The sequence below is a fragment of the Megalobrama amblycephala genome, linkage group LG10 (assembly GCF_018812025.1).
Source record: "Megalobrama amblycephala isolate DHTTF-2021 linkage group LG10, ASM1881202v1, whole genome shotgun sequence".
Taxonomy (NCBI): domain Eukaryota; kingdom Metazoa; phylum Chordata; class Actinopteri; order Cypriniformes; family Xenocyprididae; genus Megalobrama; species Megalobrama amblycephala.
In genome coordinates, this window is record NC_063053.1 from 5,725,858 (window position 1) to 5,742,384 (window position 16,527).

Here is a 16,527-nt window from a genome sequence, read left to right on the forward strand (position 1 = left end):
GATTGCAACTCAAACACTTTATTTCTCTTAATTGTGACTTTTCTTTTAATTGACTTTATATTAATTGCAACTATCTCACAATTGCAACTTTATTTCAATTGATTGCAACTTCTGTTTCTATTAATTGCAACTTTATATCTCACAATTGTGACTTTATTTCACTTGATTGCAACTTTTATTTCTATTAAATGTGACTTTATTTCTCTTGATTTCAACTTTTATTTCTATTAATTGCGACTTTATTTCTGTTAATTGCGACTTTAACTCACAATAGAAATAGAATCTTAAATTGTGATTCAAAATATGCTAATGCATATTCAAACTTGGCATGTAACACCAGGTTTCCTCAGCCAACCTCAGCCATCATTAGAATTCCATTTTTAGAACTTCCATTTTTGCGCTATCTCTGTGTAATGGCAGCGCTGTCGAATAGTAATTAGTTGGTGGAATGGATATACTTATTATAGAATTAATGAAAGTTATCATGAACATTGTAATGTTTGAAGCAGATGTCGTGGAAATGCAAACCAGAAGACAGAACACAAGTCCAGTGCTGAAAAGGGGCGGGGCTACATAAGGTCTAGAAATGAACATAAGGAGCCAAAATGTGGAATGTAATTTGAGAGCTATGTGCAGAGTATGATTAGATTTTGCTCTGTTCCTCTCACACAATTGTATGGCTTCAGAAGACTTAATGTGCAATGCACCAGTCGAATAAACTATTTTTAATTTCTCCTTTTCTGTTCTACAGAAGAAATAAAGTCATGCAGGTTTGGAACAACAAGAGGATGAGTAAAAGATGATGGAATTCATTCAAAGGACATTGTAATAAATGTGATGAAAGAAGTCCTTGGATCTCATCGATGTCTATTTTTGTTCCTTATTCATCGTCAGAATAACCTTCATGGGATTTCATACTGTTTACTAGTCTTCATCTGACAATGAGAGTGTGTGGATGGTGAATAGATTGGGGAGTGAGGATAGTGTATGACTCATCAGGTGAGGAGTACTGATCACCATGGCTCCCAAAATATCAGCTACAATCAGACATTAGGAGCTTTCGCACCAGAGGAACCTTTTTATGGTTACAAGAACTAATGGCGGAAGTACCCACTGTATGACATGTTCGCACCGCAGGAACTGGCAATGAATTTAGTTCTAGGAACACCATTTGGGGGAAGTAAATTAGCACTTACTTCAGAGTAGGGTCACTCTAACCCAGCTCAATAGGAACTACCAGTGACGTACTGTAAGTGTATGTTGATTGGTCGAACACATGCCATATAAAACAGCTAATGTTAATGGGCATTTACCTGCCGCCTCGTTGATATGTAGCACCGCAAGTTGTTGTAGGAGATTTTGCCTCTTTCCATCGCAAAACGTATACGTCTACATTCCATCTCCATTATCAGGAATCTCACCACCCCCAACAAAAACACAGTTCCTATCATGGTGTCCTCCGTTCTCAAGTTGTTGATGTTGTTGAATGCCGTGCTTAAATGACGTCAATGTCGGCCGGCTTACATCACTTGCAACCAAAAAAAATGGCCCTAGGGGAACTAATAGTGCTTGGGGAACTGCCTGGTGGCTAGTTTCTATAACTAATGCTGGGTACACACCACAAGATAATGGGGCTGATTTTGGGCCAATTTCTCCCCTTCAACATGTTGAATATTTACGAGTAGTTAAATATTCAACATGATATATTTAACTTTATATTAAGTGGCCTTAACTACTATGTACTAACATAAAAAAATAAATACAATGTACTTATTGGGTTCATATTGAATTGCAAAACACTTTTGCTGCTATTGAGGTGGGATACGGGTAAGGTTAGGGAAAGCTTTGGTGGTATGGGTGGGTTTAAGGGTAGGGGTAAGGTGTAAGGGATGGGTCAACAGTGTAATTATAGATGTAATTACAGAAATTAATTGCAGATGTAATTACATGCAGGTGTTTTTAAAATATAAGTACAATGTAAAAACATGTATGTACACAATAAGTGCATTGTATCAAATTATAATACTATTACATAGTAGTTAAGGCCACTTAATATAAAGTGGGACCCCCTTTTCTTTCCCCCCCCATGAATTTTCTGTCAAAATCATTCCAAACAATCGCAATTTCTTTCTGCCTATTGTCCGCCATGTTTGTTCTGAAGACTCAAGAGATTTTGCAAGATTTCCTGTGTTCACAGTCTGGTTGAAAATCTGGTTGAAAAGCTGTCTTTGTCACACTACACACTATAGGAGCAAAACGGTTAAATCTATGATTTTTTGTCCTCTTGTTTGTGGTCTCTCACATTTTGAAAATCTTTTAGTGTGTACCCAGCACAAGTTCCTATAACTATCCGGTGTGAAAGCCCCTATAAAAGACAGGTCTTTCAGTAGCCACAGTCAAAGATACTCAAGCAGCCACAATACAGTATGCATAATTAATATACAGTATGAAGCAGCTATAAATACCCATAAACATAGACAAAACACACACCAGTTTTAGAACACACATGTATGTCATAATTACAAAAATGCCCATCTCCTTGTGGGTGTTTGAATGGGAGGAGAAACTGAGAAGTGAGAGGATCTGATGGTCGTTCCTACTAAGCATATGAGTCATTGAATTGGACAGCCCAGCAATATGAAGTTGTTACCAAATGAATTATTTGTCCCCCAAATCAATGACCCAAGCACTAACACAGATCAACTCACCTGTCAGTCTTGCGGAATCAAGCCCTGCAGCCATCCAGCACATCACTGCTCATCTGCTCTACATTACATCACACTGTAATGCTGTTTTTGAACAGACAGAAGAGCCTGCTCTGCCCTTTATTGTACAGTGTAGCTACTGGCTGTCAAAAACAGTTTACTGTTCAGGTTCACTCCAGGATACTTATTAGGTAAAATAGTATTTAGCCACTCTTTGCAAATTAACAACTTTGTACTGAAAATGAATTCTATTTAATAAATAGATTTGCTGGCTGTCAAAGCAAATCCCAACAGCTTTGACAGTAAAGTCTGATACCACATTGAAAAATCTAGGATTAAAAAACTGATTAAATATATTTTGTTTAATATGTTTAATATATTTATTCATATATTTATACTATTCAATTAAGTACAAATTTGTGACATTGACTATGATCACGCTTTTTGGACCAATCTCAACTTTTCACTCAAATAATTATGCTGTTTGTTTTTTTTGTTTTTTAACAAAAGAAATTTGCTAATAGAAAATGCTAATAAAGCATGTGGATGATATTTGCTTGAGAAAAAAACATTTTTGTCAGAATGTTATTTAGTGAAGTTGTTCTTTTGTTTTGGTCGAGGAAAGGTCAAGTGTCTGGATATAGAAGAGCAAATGACCTTCATAAAGACAGAGTGCTGAGCAACTTGAGTGAATGAAGCCAATTTCGGAGACTAACCCGGTGTGATGACATGCATTTAAGTGGTTTCATTAGACTTGTTGTCAGAAAAAGGGCCTTGTATTTGTTTTTTGGCAGCTATGGGAAGTGTAAAATTGAAATCTCTTTATCTCTGTTCCTCACATAAGGACAATGATCTATCATTGCTTAATAAAACTGCTTTAAATATAAACATATTACATTGATTTGAGTGCCAAAGTGTAACTCTAAAATGTACACATCATAGTAAAATCTCATTGATTATTTTCGATGAAAGAGGTTCTTCCCTGGCTATTTGTTGGGCTGCTGCAGAAAATTGCAGTTGATGAATAAGATATATATATACATTCAAGGTCATCAGGCAGCTATTATATATATATATATATATATATATATATATATATATATATATATATATATATATATATATATATATATACACCGATCAGGCATAACATTATGAGCACTTACAGGTGAAGTGAATAACACTGATTATCTCTTCATCACGGCACCTGTTAGTGTGTGGATATATTAGGCAGCAAGTGAACATTTTTTCCTCAAAGTTGATGTGTTAGAAGCAGGAAAACTGGGCAAGCGTAAGGATTTGAGCGAGTTTGACAAGGACCAAATTGTGATGCTAGACGACTAGGTCAGAGCATCTCCAAAACTGCAGCTCTTGTGGGTGTTCCCGGTCTGCAGTGGTCAGTATCTATCAAAAGTGCTCCAAGGAAGGAACAGTGGTGAACCGGCAACAGGGTCATGGGCGGTCAAGGCTCATTGATGCACGTGGGGAGCGAAGGCTGGCCTGTGTGGTCCGATCCAACAGACAAGCTGCTGTAGCTCAAATTACTCAAGAAGTTAATGCTGGTTCTGATAGAAAGGTGTCAGAATACACAGTGCATCACAGTTTGTTGCGTATGGAGCTGCATAGCCGCAGACCAGTCAGGGTGCCCATGCTGACCCCTGTCCACCGCTGAAAGAGCCAACAGTGGACACGTGAACATCAGAACTGGACCATGGAGCAATGGAAGAAGGTGTCCTGGTCTGAGGAATCACGTTTTCTTTTACATCATGTGGATGGCCGGGTGCATCACTTACCTGGGGAACATATGGCACCAGGATGCACTATGGGAAGAAGGCAAGCCGGCGGAGGCAGTGTGATACTTTGGGCAATGTTCTGCTGGGAAACCTTGGGTCCTGCCATCCATGTGGATGTTACTTTGACACGTACCACCTACCTAAGCATTGTTGCACACCATGTACACCATTTCATGGAAATGGTATTCTCCCTGGTGGCTGTGGCCTCTTTCAGCAGGATAATGTGCCCTGCCACAAAGCAAACATGGTTCAGGAATGGTTTGAGGAGCACAACAACGAGTTTGAGGTTTTGACTTGGCCTCCAAATTCCCCAGATCTCAATCCAGTCGAGCATCTGTGGGATGTGCTGAACAAACAAGTCTGATCCATGGAGGCTCCACCTCGCAACTTACAGGACTTAAAGGATCTGCTGCTAACATCTTGGTGTCAGATACCACAGCACACCTTCAGGGGTCTAGTGGAGTCCATGCCTCGACGGGTCACAATATTAGGAAGGTGGTCATAATGTTATGCCTGATCTGTGTGTGTGTATATATATATACTTTTTTGAACACAGTTCTTTGTAAAATTCTCCTCTCTGTATAATTTTCATCAATATTTGACCTAACTAATCTTGACCCATGGGCCGTAGTGACCTGACCTCAAAGACAACACACAGACTGTTCCACCCCCATCAATCCTCCCTCTCATTTTCTCTCTTGGCTAAATGCTTAATGAACCTTGATCCTCTGGGATATCTCAATGCAGGATTCAGTGATGCCTGAAAAAACATTTGTTAATATCTCATATTTTGCCGGTCTCTAACAGTGTTGAATCAACCATTTGGTCTCCCCAAATGACACCTTAAACCTTTGATCTTAGAGCCTGATATCACCATAGCAACATCAGAACATTATCTTATGCTGTGTGTTACCCCCGTGAATTGTAATGGAAGCTCTCATTCTCTTCTTCAGATCTGCCAGAAGCTTATGAGGAATGATAATAAGAGATTAGATTGGAACAGCCTCACGAATCAACACAAAAATTAATATTTATGAAAAATTACAAAACATGATAAAAGAAAACATATCATAATGCTAATATTTTTTATAAGAATCAAGTAAACTATTATTCTAATGTTGTAAGAATCACAGTGTTTCCTCCCAACTTTGATAACATTATGGATTTGTTCTGGTTAAAAATAATATTATATTCTGATATTTGTCCATACAGTGCAGGGATTTTTCATTGTTTGAATCACTCCGCTTGTCTGTGTTTAATGGTTCTAGACAGACTGTCACTTTGTGTAGCTGTGGGAATTTTTCATTGACCGTTTCAGCAGATTACATAGTTATACCAGTAGGTAGCGAAAAATGAGTGAGTCATTGAATCATTCACTCAAATGACTCAAACTAAAAATATTGATTCATTCAGTGACTGTTTCTGCAGGTTACATAGACATGCCAGTAGGTGGAGACAAGGGACTGTTTTATGAGTCATTCAAAGTGGATTTTAACCCCCGAAACATTTTAACCCCCCCCCCCCCCCCGAAATGTGATTGGACTAGTTTTGTGTAGCAATTGGGTTTTGTTGTGAAAACCTGGCAACTCTGTCAGGAAGCATAGATGAGAAGAAGTGAGGTACATACATGAAGATGTTTGTTTTTTATTACACTTAACCAATCTCACACCACATAACCAAAGAATAGGGTAAAACCTAGTAAACCTTGAGATTATGACTTGTGAAATTAGAACCAAATATATGGATATGAGAACGTATGTATAAAACTAAATTAAACAACAATCTCTTAAATATTTTCTAATTTCATTAAAGCTGCTGTCCGCGATTTTTGCCCCTCTAGCGGTTAATAAACAGTACTGCACGCGTCTTGTGGAAGAACATTGTAGCCGGAGCTACTTTTCTCTGTGTATGTCTATGGCGAGTCATGCAGTTACTGCGGTCCAACCAGTCTGGTCTGAAATAGTCCGAATATAAACACTTATTATAAGTGTACCATAATGATTCAGGATAAGACAAAAACACGGTTTGGAAAATGGATTCATGTTGTATATTCTCATTATATAATTTTTGTAAATTTTTAACACAAAAAAAGTTGCGGACTGCAGCTTTAAGCATTTTCATTTAATTTCGTGAACAGTTTTATTAAACATGGACCTTTATTTTCATTAAAAAGGCTTGTTTCTGCTATTGTAGGCTCATTTTGTAAATGTAAGCAATTAATTTAGACAAGCCCAAACTGAGTACTGGTAATATGCCAGTACAGACATACCTGCTCGGCCAGAATCGCCTTGGAAGTCATGCATCTTTGTAAGCAGAGCCGCGCGGAAAGTTACAAAAAATGCCGTGTCCACTGCCACGGGAAATGGGGTCTCGAGCACTCAACGTGCACGACGCGCTGACATCATTTTTGCCACGTGCACCTTCGTGGGCAAAAATGTCAGACTTTAGACTTCTACCGGACAGTCAAAGGGGCGTTACGTCACAAAAGTGCAGACTCATAGGAAGACTGCGAGTGTTTAGGGTGCCATTTGGAACAGGGTCTAACTGTCTATGAGAAAATCATTGAATCATTCACTCAATCTATTTGTCCAAAAACCCTGATTCATTCAGGAACTTGTTGCTCTGAGACACTAACTGAATAATTCTACTTCGACTTTGTATATTTCTGCAATACTATATATATATATATATATATATATATATATATATATATATATATATATATAGTAACTATATATAATATATATTTAATATATAACAATAACTATATATTATATAGTAGTCAACATTTGAAGTGGATCAAAAAAGTTCATCAAAGCTGTCCTAAGAACTAAGTTGTCCTAAAAAGAATGTTTTACGACAACTTTGATGAAAGGTTTTGATCCACTTCAAATGTTGACTACTGTAGCTATACTGTCTCTAAAATCAATGTTACTCAGTATTTCTTCTTTTTCTTATAGTTTTTTTTGTCTTAACTGTTGTTTACAGTTGCAATATCACACTTGCAATCAATCAAATGTATCAAATCATTATGAATGTATCAAAATGATTTTTAATAAGTGTAGATCTCTTTTTACAGTTAAAGCTAAATTGCACATTTGTAATCCTGAAAACATTATTCCACATTTCTTCACTAAGCAAATTCTCTTAGCCATAACGTATCCTAGTCAACGTGTAAACAGACCATGAAATCCACCACATCCCTCTCCTTTGCTCTAATCTTCACTGAGAAATTGTGTCTTAGCTACACAGATGCACATACACACACAGATCCAAATGAGAGTCTTTCTACCCACTTACTGTGTAATTACAGGTGGGAGGGCAGCCAGTAGCAGAGGTGCTTCTATAAGATGGTTGTGCTGCCTTCATGCAAATATACCACACATTGACACTGCAAACTACTTTCTTTTCATGTCATGCTAGCCATAGTAGAAAAAACAGTGAGTTTAATTACTTTTTTCCCTATTTTGAGACAGGATATGTTTGTAAATTAGGTGGATGTTAAACAGTCTCACTCTTTCTTGATATATCTATAACAGCATCATTATACCACCTCCATTTTCTTTCTTGCCATTCTGAAAGCAGTGTGGTGATAAATGGACCTCAGATGAATGACTAGAGAAGAGTCCATCTGTCTGGATTGGATTCATATTTAAAGGCCCGTTCTCATCTAATATTTATATGCAGCCATTGTGACCCTCACATAAACAGACATATGCATGCACACACACACACACACACTACATCTTGCCATGAATTAGTTCTGGGTGATCAGAACTGAGAGTGTAAATAATTAAAGATTTGTATGGAGTCCTGAGTGTGGAGGAGCCCTGTCAAGATTTATGGGCCAGCCAGAGACTTTCTGACTTAAAAAAAGCCCAAGGGCTTTGGTGGAAAAAAAAAATGTGCAGACTGATATAAGAGAATGGCGATGAATCTTAATCACTCACATTATTCAGGTATATCCCAATTCCATATCCATATCTGCATTCGTATGCCACCCCTTTGTCTCTATATTGCCACATATGCTGCTCACTTTTACATTGCATTTATCCTCTGACACCTTTACTGTTTCACACACACACACACACACACACGCGTTTGACTTGACGCATGTAATAAATCAGAGTTGACTTTATTACCAGTGGGAGCACTGCAGTGACAGGCGGGCATTATCGTAATAGACTAAAAACAAGAAAGACTCTACCTTAACCTCAGCCAAGTGGTTTACAAAACACACACACACTTGCATGTGTGCGCTGCAGGTGAATGCACAGTATAAATGAAGTAATAATTGAGGATATTATTCCGTTATAAGATTAGATTAATAGTGACAAGGTTTGAGTGTAACTTGTAGAGGAGGTGTCTGGAAGGTCAAAGGTTAATGAAGATTGCTGCTCTGAAAGTGAAGTGCTCTGATTAAAATTGCTGTTTTAACATAGGACCTACTATGAGTGCGCATGAAAAGTGGTATGAAGATTGTGCTGCTGATATGTGTGTATGGTTTACATCATCAGGCGCATGGGCCTACTACACTTTTATAACGTTCATATACTATATTTTAGAAAGAATATGAAGCTATTAGAATTATTATACTGTAAATGTTAACATACAATCAAGGTAGTAAGAAAAGTAGCTAGTTTTAAACACATCAAATAACAAATATATGCCCCTAGGAGTACTGGTTGAGTATGAGGGGATGTCTTGGTACCCAGAAATTGCTCCAGCCCCTGAGTCCGCTCCAGTGTCGTTCCAGCCCCTAAGTCCGCTCCAGTGTCGTTCCAGCCCCTGGGTCCGCTCCAGTGTCGGCTCCAGCCCCTGAGTCCACTCCAGTGTCGGTTCCAGCCCCTGAGTCCGCTCCAGTGTCGGCTCCAGCCCCTGAGTCCACTCCAGTGTCGGTTCCAGCCCCTGAGTCCGCTCCAGAAAGTTCTCCAGAGTCTGCTCCAGAATCCCTCCTGGCCTACAAATGCCTAGGGTGGGGTATATTCCTTTGGCCATAGTGGCCGAGCCTGAGGTCTAGGAGAAGGCCACGAAGGCCCATCCTCCTAGGCCCCTTGAACTGTCGGCTCCGCCCTGGCCCCCTGAACTGTCAGAGCCTCCCTGGTCGCCTGAGCTGCTGGCTCCGCCCTGGAGGCTTCCTGTCCTGCCAAAGACTCTCCTAGACAGCCTCCAGGTCGCCCACCCTCCCACCCCAGTTTGTGGCATAAGGACGCGCCTTTCAGAGAGGGGGGAGTGATGTCACATGTTTGGTTTATTTGTACATGTTTAAAGTATGTTTTCATTAGTCACATGTCTTCCTTTTGTTCAGTTTTTCCCGCCACTCTTTAGTTGTCATAGTAACTGATTGATCTGAGTTTCAGTTCAGGTGTGTCTTGTTAATTATCTTGTTAAGGTCCTATGTTTGTCTCTTGTATATATACCCTGTGTTCTCCCTCAGTCTCTGTCGGTTCCCATTTGATGGTAATGTGTTTTTCTCCTGTGTTTTTCCTGGTTCCTGAGTATTTTGTTCTGAAAGTCTGAGTTTCTACACACCACGTTATGTAACAGACATATAGTATTACATTCTGTAATGCATGTATCAGCAAACTTATTCAGACTCCCACCTGTATCATAATGATTTTGGGGATTCAACAAAGATTATGGGAATACTAAACTGTGATTATGTGCTAGCATTAGCCTTGATCCTTGGTTTATTTCAATGATAAGAGCCATTCTTGCGTGATTTATGTCCTGTGCTAGTAAAATATAACATAGATCACATATCAAATTTACTACAGCTGTAAAGCTCTTGGCCTGTTCTTACAAATGTGAGTGCTGTTGCCCTCTTTAGACTGAGCTTCACACCATTCAAAGGACAAATAATTGCATAAACAAACATAAACATTAATATGTTCTTGCAAATACGTGCTTTCAACATATGCTGTCAGGTATATGTTGGATAAAAAAAGCCAGCATAGGTCTTGCTGTACAGACTTGGTATGGTGTGATTAGTTATTCCCTAAATAACATCCTTCTCATCCTCTCCTTCATTAGTGGGCATCGCTCCTCTTTTCTGGTCTGCTGTCAGAACTGTTAAACTGCACTTTTTTTCTCTCTCATCAAGCGTTTCTGTGTATCATCTTCAAAAGGATAAGTGGAGTAAAGTGGAAAGGGAAAGCCCACCCACAGTGCTCAGTGTGTGTGTGATCGCCGCACAGATGTGTGGGGGCAAGAGGAATTCAGCCAAACAAAGCTTTCATCATCGAACTAGCACATAAACAGTCTCACTTCATGTAGTACGAAGAAGGTTGTGGCTTCTAAAGACCCCTGCAATGTTTGAAACATTTAATCGAAAGATGAAAGTTTTGCTTCTCTGATGTTCACAATGTCCCTGTGATTTGAAAATTTGGCCAGTGAGGCAAATACTACCCCAATACTACAGCCATTGCCAAAAGTATTGGCAGTGACATAAATTTTGCTTCTGCTTGTCCACTCTCCTTTTAAGGATTGACCGCAGGTTCTCTGTGGGATTAAGATTCAGGGATTTGCTTGGCCACGGATCCAAAATTTCAATGTAATGATCTCCGAGCCACTTCATTATCACCCTTGCCTTGTGACACGGTGCTCCATCATGCTGGAAAATGCATGAATCACCACCAGACTGCTTCTGGGTCATTGGGAGAAGTTGCTCTTGCAGGATGTTTGGATACCATTCTTTAATTATGGCAGCAGGGCTTGACATTACCTTTTTTGCTCACCAACAACTTTGGTTTTCCACTGGCAACAGTTTTGACATTTGATACCATGGCGAAAACTACCATATAGATACTTTTAATATTCTCTCATAATTTGGCAGCAGGTATATTAGGCTGCTGTTACTTTAAGACCTGATGCACGGATCCAATATACTGTTACATGCGCATTTTCTTTCTCAACTGTTTTCTTTCACTGACTGTGTTTACGTGAATATTCACCAAGACCAGCATTTTAACATTATTTTATGTGTATTTGACTGTTTAAGTGCAATAAGCAGTGAAAGGCGGGTTTATGTATGCACGCTTTGGGTGTGAGCACAAAATCTGCAGGAATGAGTGAAATTATGCACAATATGTGCAATCCTACGCTGAAATTCAAGCCCTGTAACACCAACAATATTCATCTGGAGCAAATGAAACAAGTGAGTGAGGGGAGGCGGGTGTGTGTCAACCCGCTGTCGGCAAGATGAGAGAGTGAGAAAGCACAGTTGGCATTGCCTGGAAAATCCAGCCTCACCACTGTACCAGCGGATGAGTCTGGTCGGCCATTGAATCAATTCGATTTCTAGGGCGGAGCAAATCCGAGCAAACAGAAAGCGGAGTAAAACCAATCAGAGAAGGGCGGGCGGATGTGACGTTAGCAAAGCGACAAGAGAGTCAACAGCGAAAAGTAAATAATTAATGTGTTTTTGGTCATTTAAACCTGAATTCACGGCTGAATAGAACAAACTCTCGGGTCTCCCGTGCGCAATCTTTGTTGATATTGAAGGGACTTTCGCCGCACTAGAGTGACGCTGTTTGCGTCACTGAAATAAACGAATCTGATTGCACGGTACAGTTTGGAGTTGACTCGATGCGCGACGGAGGGCGGACTGACCAGACTGATATATCTTGTAGATTCTGGACTTGCCAGGCAACAGTTGGTATTGTATATCTATTCTGCGGAAAATTAGAATTGGATGCGTTTCAGAGATTTCAGTATCGATATGTATCGAAAAATTTATATTTTTGAAATTTCAGATGCCTATTAAAGACTCAATTGAAAAATGTATGTATTATATGTAAAATTCAATCCACCAAGGTGGCTAGTAGGAACGACTGTGTTACACACCACTGCTGAAATCCATCCGCATTTGGCGGGTTGGCCGGTGTTAATGTCAAGCAATGCATGGCAGTCTTTGGACAGAATTTCCAAACACTCGGAAGGGGGCTTCATCAGATAAAATAACTTTGCACCAGTCTTCTGCAGTCCAATCCTTTACTTCCTGCAGAATTTCAGTCTGTCCTTGATGTTTTTCTTGGAGAGAAGTGGCTTCTTTTCTGCCCTTCTTGACACCAGGCCATTGTCCAATAGTCTTCGGAATCTGGGACAATTTGGAATGTCGTAACGCCATCTTTACTGCAGTTGAACCTCTCTCCTTGAAGTATAATGATTAGAATTTTTTCATTGACATTTACAATATAAGTTTTCAGAATCACAAGTGAATCCCTCTACAGTACAAATAATTAGAATCAAATTTCAGATTTACAGATTTATAAGCCAATCAAATTACTTTAGGGCATTGTGTGGACGTTCAGATATGTGCGGATCCTGAGTTACGCAATCACACAATAATTGATGTACGTAATTAGACGGCAACTTGGCGAGGGCTTGTTTTCTCGTAAAATAATCAATGGTAAGTGCTTTTTTATCGAGTTTTCTAATTTGTTGGTTGAGTACAATGGGTTTACTGACGTTTAAGCAAGGTTGTCATTGGGCCAGTTCACGCAGTTTTTGCATTTCTTTCTTTCGATATAAACACACAGACTCGCTGCATCTTCAGCGTGTTTTAAGAGAACAAAGTTCAGTTCTGTCTCTGTATTCATGCTAAAAATACTTTCAATCTGTGTTTTCTTCATGAAATATTGGTGAATAGTTGCTTGGATTTGAAATGCATTGATGTCATCATGTATGGAAGAAACAAGCACATCCTTTTAAGTGGGTACAGGACAGTTTTGAGACATAAAAAAATCATAACTTGACCATCTGCAGTGTGTACTAAACAACACCTTGTCCAAGATGGTTTATTTATGCTGCTTTAGCTACTGTTGCTGCAAGGCTGCGAGGAGATATCAATTTGTGACAGTTCCTATGCAAATATCTCACTCAGCTACAGCATTTTTCTTTTCTTCTCTTCAAGCATATTTCTCTCAGCTTTGTGTCCGGTATACCTTTTCATTTTCTGTCATTCACAGTACAGTACACTAGGCAGCACATCTTTCAGTTCTAACGCTGCATCCGATAAGTAGAGAGGCTACAAAACAATTACTCAGCAGAGAAGAGCAACACTATTAAAGCAAAGCTGTCTCGCAGTGCAGTGATAAGGATAGAGCTTATCACAGTTGAGCATACAGAGAAGAGACCTGACTGAGAAATGGTCTGTAGTTCCAAACTGTCAGGAAAATTATCTTTTAGTTCTCTTTTCATCCTTCAGCCCACTGTCTATCCTCATGATGGCAGGCTTTTGTTCTATTCCCATACAGTTAAACAGCAGTCTTCATTCTGAAATAAGATAATCACAGAGCCTGTAATGGCTACCTGGGAATGGAAGGAAAGAATATAGAGTGTGTTTAAACTGTCTAGAAGGGAGAGAACTTAAAGAAAAGAGCTGAGGGAGTGAAGTTAGGGTGTGAGAGAGAACGAACCATCCCTCACAAATAAAAGGCTTTCTATTTTTGTGACAATTGAGTCCAAGAAACACAAGTTAGCAAATGTGTGAGAAGTAAAAAAAACATTTCACAAATAATTAAACTATCCCTTTAAAGGGTTAGTTCACCCAAAAATGAAAATTATGTCATTAATGACTCGCCCTCATGTCGTTCCAAACCCCTAAGACCTCCGTTCATCTTCGGAACACAAATTAAGATTTTAGATTTAGTCCGAGAGCTTTCTGTCCCTCCATTGAAAATGTATGTACGGTATACTGTCCATGTCCAGAAAGGTAATAAAAACATCATTAAAGTAGTCCATGTGACATCAGTGGGTCAGTTAGAATTTGTTGAAACATCAAAAATACGTTTTGGTCCAAAAATAATAAAAACCATCGACTTTCATTGAATTGATTCCATTGAATCCTTTCATCTGTCGGCGTTGGTGATGCACTTTTACGTCGCCGTGGTTGTTTTTGGCGATTAGGACATCCGCGACATTTTGAAGCATCGAAAATTACATTTTGGTCCAAAAATAACAAAAACTACGACTTTATTCAGCATTGTATTGTCTTCCGGGTCTGTTGTCAATTCGTGTTCACGACTCCGCTTCTTCTTCTTCATCTTTCCTGTTTTACGGTGGTTGGCATCCAGCTTATTGGTGCATTACCGCCCCCTTCTGCTCCGGAGTGTGGTTCACGACTCCGCAGTGACGCTGCTGATGTAAGAAGCTGCTGACGTGTTATCCGGTGCGCCAGAGCTTCGTTTACAGTCTGAGGGAGACGCACGCTGTATTCAAGCTATTCTACATTGTTTGTATTTTGGTATTGCTATATTTTTTAAAATGGTGCGTAAGTGTGCGAGTCGCGGATGTCCTAATCGTCAAAAACAACCACGGCGACGTAAAAGTGCATTACCAACGCTGACAGATGAAAGGATTCAATGGAATCAATTCAAAGGAAAGGATTCCGGAAGAGAAGACAATGCTGAATAAAGTTGTAGTTTTTGTTATTTTTGGACCAAAATGTATTTTTGATACTTCAACAAATTCTAACTAACCCACTGATGTCACATGGACTACTTTGATGATGTTTTTATTACCTTTCTGGACATGGACAGTCTACCGTACATACATTTTCAATGGAGGGACAGAAAGCTCTCGGACTAAATCTAAAATATCTTAAACTGTGTTCCGAAGATGAACGAAGGTCTTACGGGTTTGGAACCACATGAGGGTGAGTCATTAATGACATAATTTTCATTTTTGGGTGAACTAACCCTTTAAGTGCGCCACAACAATTTAAAGGGATAATTAATGCAAAAATGAAAATAATTTCATCATTTATTCACCCTCATGCCATTCTGTATGAATCTGTGGAATATACGGAATTTTTCTTTTTGTGTTTTACAGAAAAAAACAGTTTGGAAGGACAAGTAAAAGATGGCATAATTTACATTTTTGGGTGAATTAGCTCTTTAAGTCACTTTTTTAATTTTGTAGATATATCATATATGAAGTGTTTAGTCATGTGGTCCCTAAGATGGAGTAACATATCTTACATTCCTCATTCATGTGTGAAATAACAATTAAGATCCATAAATGCCTGAAATTAAATTTATGCTTATGAAAATGTTGATGCTCATTCACTTGTGGCAGTAATTATAAAGCTAATTGTGGTATTAACAAAGCAATATTACAAGAGTGCCCGCCTGAGGGAAAATACATTCATCTTTTTTATCTTACCGCTTTGGGATTTTGATAAGATGTGAAGTCATCAACAGAGTTTGAGAGAGCGTAGAATTTTATTAATTTTTTTTGCAGGCACTGTTTTATTACTCACAGTGTTCAGAGCTACAAAAACATATGAACACGTAAATAGCATGAAAGTTAGCACTAACAGAAGACACGTCAACAACACCTAGTTTGAGTGGAGAGCAGAGCGCACAGAGATGAACGGTGGGAGACGGAGTCACATAGAGACAAACATGCACACGCTCACACAGATGAACTGTATTATTAAAGGTCTGAAACAGATTGCGTTTAATAGATATTCTTGTCATAACCATCTATTTATATACAAAAATATAAATAGATTTTCTGTCTGTATATTTACTATCATCTGGCGGTTGCTCTTGTTGCATGAGTCTGAAACTGTGAGGCTGTCATTATGAAAGACAATGTATAGAATATATTAAGCTACAGGGCACAACACAGTACATAACAGATGTTCAAAAAGGGAGACAACAGAGCAGTATATGATCAAGATAACATCCAGCAAAAGACAAACCACATGGAAGCATTAGTAAATAAAAAAAGCAAAAGCCAAAAGCACAACAGGAGATTGAGAAAGACTTTTGAGAGTCGGGTCAAGACACGGCACTTTCGCTTGCGCTCTCTGTTCATCTGTTTCTCAAATCGAATAGGACTCTGAGATAGGGTTGTGAAAAGTACCGACTTTAAAAATACGACAATACCAGCATTTCCCCCTAGCATTTTGAGTGCTGTTGAGTGGACTCTTAAACACCTTTGATTGGCCTTTGTGTTCATCCGCTCAACAGAAATGTCTGTGATGTACAATGATCAACGCTTCAAAAACGTTGTAAATA